Here is a 3,771-nt window from a genome sequence, read left to right on the forward strand (position 1 = left end):
CTTTTAAATCCTACAGATTGGATTTCTTACCAGGGCATATGTTTGCCTGTGTACCTTGTTATTGTGATGACTTCTGTTTTGTGCCTGTCTTTACACTGTTCCTTGTTATTTGCTTATTGCCCGTGTTTATCTTTTTCTCTGTTTTACTGTGAATTACCTTGTAACATGGGTTTAGGAAGGCGCGATATATGAATAAACTTTGCTCTGCTTCAAAGTGGGCAAATAGGAATCATTACAGAGCTGTAAAAGACTATTCTCCTCCACATACACTACTGTTCATCTGCATTGTTTGATGAGGGTAAGGAGGAAAATACTCAAGAATACGACTTTTAAAAAATCAATTTCAATTGCATTTCAAATTAATTTTCTATTTGCTTTTTGACACTACTGTACAATTGTGTTTTTTATTATGTAGGACACTGTTCACTACATTTTACAAACAGGAATTCCTGAGAGAGCTGGTGAGCAAATTCAAAAGAGCCCCTCTATTGAAAAAATTTTCTTTTGAGCTTCCAAGATTCAGCTGCCACCAACAAAAAAAAAAAGGGAATTTAAGGTTTCAGTCACAATAGTTGTTGTGCTGACGACAGAGAGTTTCGTAGAAACTCTCATGTCAGTACACACTGATAACAGGAGGTAGAATAACGGCTGTAAGCTCCATTTCAAGGTTCATTATTGTTGTTCAGACATGAATGCAGTAGTACTTTAAGGCTTGTAGGTGCATTCATGGTCTAATTGGCAGTAAAGTATTTTGTTCTTTTTTGTTTATCTACAGTATTTATTTGCTGGCTGAGACTTCTGGGGTGAGTGAAGCACAAAATTGCTGTGCAAATATATTATTATATATATTATTATTATCATTCACTACATGGCAGATTTATTGTTCCCATAGAAACTGGTTTCCACTGTAGTTAAGGCAATTACTAGACAATAAGGTCATGTGCAAACTTATGGAAAAAGTTGTTTAAATTAAAGAAGTAAAAATTTGGAAGAAAGTTGAGTTCATTTGTCTTACAAATGTCACCACAATCAGCTTCAACATGCATGGATACATAAATACACATTTGCACAGATATAGGATATATTTATACCTAAATATATGTATACATACACCATGTTCATGCATACACAAAGGTCGACTGAATACAGATCAGTCTGCTTTGTCTGAATGGTCAGCTAAGCCACAGTGGGCAGCTTGCAAAACTGCAGCTGAGGTGACATTTCAGCTCCAGCTGTTTTTTCTATTAACACGGCTCTGTGTGCAACAGGTGTACTCATTTATTTCATGACTGAGACAGCAGACTGACCTGAAATGCACAGACATTTCTCACATGCTTTCCAGATGCCATTCAGTGGTAATACATTTAGTCTTTTCATCTCTATTTGAAGCCCTAGTCCTACATTAAGAACATATTTGTTATCAAAGAACAGGCGCTCTAGCTATCTTTTATCACCACTTCCTGTTAGAGCTGTGTGGCTCTAACACAGCTAAAAATCTGCCTGGTGATCATTTTGGCCCAGAGTGAAATATCTACAACAAATACTGCTAAACTTTCTTTACACTGAATATTCTTCATGTCGAAATATTTCTCAAGCAGGTTGATAATGCCTTCATTATAAGCAGCAAAGAGCCTGATGGAGTCTTTGAAGAGGAGCATGAAAGCTGCATTGATGACTCCATTGGTCAATTCATTGGCACAGACATTGAAATCAAGGAGGGTGTCCATCTATAGAAAGAACTGTGTGGGAGGTTAACACACACTATTAACACATACTGTAGCACCAAAAGCTTAGGGGTAAAAAAAAAAAAAATACTTTTGAATTCAATCAAAATCATATTTAATACTTTGTGGAAAATCCTTTGTAGAAATAACTGCCTGAAGTCTTTGACTCATAGACCTCACCAGACACCTTGCATCTTCTCTGATGATGCTCTCCCAGACTTTGCTGTGGCCACTTTGTGTGTTTTCTTTGTCATTAAACGTGGTCTTTAGCAAGTGGAATGCAGTTTTATTGTGAATATAGTGTCAAGGATATTCCACGTCTTTACCCTGAAAAGCTCTTCGGTTGATTTGTCCGTATGTTTAGGATAGTGGTCCTGCTAAATGATGAAAGTTGTGCAGTGGGTTTTGACTCCACTATACCTTTGCTATCCTATTGCTTCCATCAGCAGTGAGGTCATCAGTCAATGCCAGCATGCCAGTTCCACTGGCAGTCATGCCATAACAAACCACCACCATGTTTGGCACATGGTGGTGCTATGCTTTGAATCATGAACTCTTTCCTCTTTCTTTTGAACCCCTGTAATTTGGGCTCTGTGTGTTAAAAGGGCTATATCTCACACAGTTCATTCTATACTGATGTGAACCTATTCAATTTAAAGCTGAGACTTGGCACTTTAATGTAGTATTCATTACTTTTATTTCAATTGAATGTGCTGAAGCGTAAATCCTGAGGAGCAAAAATGTGTAACAGTCAAAATGCCTATGGTCTGGACTCCATGCAATACTGTATGAATGTTTTCCATCACATTGTGTCAAAAGGTTGTATATTTTATTATTTAAAATGAACTATAACTGTGAGCAACTCAGTTTCTAGTTAATCTGTTAACAGTATATATTTATTGCTTGGAGATAGTTGTGTGAACATGTGCAATATAACAACTTTGAACTCTGAAACATCTTGCAAGTCTCATGAAACCTTTGTGCAAATTAGTTTGGAGTTTAGGGTTCTACTGTGGTTAAACAGCTATAATGACTGCTGCTAATGAATATTAATCTTATCTTTTTCAGAATTTTTAAATCAAAAGCCTCCATATAATACCAAACTCTACGCTTACCCCCAAATTACAAATGTGCACTGAACAAGAGACATATGTGAGTTCGTATAAGGACTCTTTAGCCTTATAATGTTATTGAATATAGCTATTTCATGGATTTCTAGTGCCAGCTAGAGCTGGATATATCGGTTCTTTGAAACCATCATGAGCTGATTCCTCATTGGCTGCATGCAAATGTCCAGAGAAAGACAGTGGTTGATTCCCCAGCAAAGTAAAAGCTTCTGCCTGAGGCCTATGAGGAAGCCCAAGACGTAATCTGTGCACAACATAATTCCAAAGAAGCGGTGACAATGCAAAGAGATGGATGCAAAAAATGGCAGACAAATTAAATGTATAAGTCCTTAATGTCATTACAATTGAATGTCCATTGCTTTGATATATATTTGTATCCTCTTTGTTAAATCCATACAAATTAATCCTCTACACAGCTACATACTCATTCATCCAGAGTGTCAAGTTAACATAGGACAATAAATCCACAAAGTAAAAGGAATTCCAGCTCACAGGAAGGACGTCAAGATCATTTTCATTTATTAATAGCTGTTCATGACTCGGCGATGCGCTTGACATCCCTAGCATGCGCTGTGGTCTGTATTACTGTTTGTCAGAGCATTACAAACACAACTGCAACAGGTGAAAATAAAGTAAAAGCGTTTTCCACTAACTGGCACCACTGTAATGTATTAGCTTACTCTCAGTCCCAGTTTTTCTCCATAGATTTGACACAATATACAAATGACAAAGTTCCTACAAACAGCAATTGTTTAACAGATCATACACAGCATCTTTCTTTTTGGTTAAACAGTCTTACTCCAAAAACATTTAAGAATCATTCAGTGAATTCCCTCTGTTTTTAAAGCACATAGGAAGAAGGCTGATGATGAAAACTTGGGAGAACTCTTTCAGAGCCAGGTCAACTTTTAGAATAGCTG

This window comes from Monopterus albus, unplaced genomic scaffold (genome assembly GCF_001952655.1).
Source record: "Monopterus albus unplaced genomic scaffold, M_albus_1.0 scaffold106.1, whole genome shotgun sequence".
Lineage (NCBI taxonomy): Eukaryota > Metazoa > Chordata > Actinopteri > Synbranchiformes > Synbranchidae > Monopterus > Monopterus albus.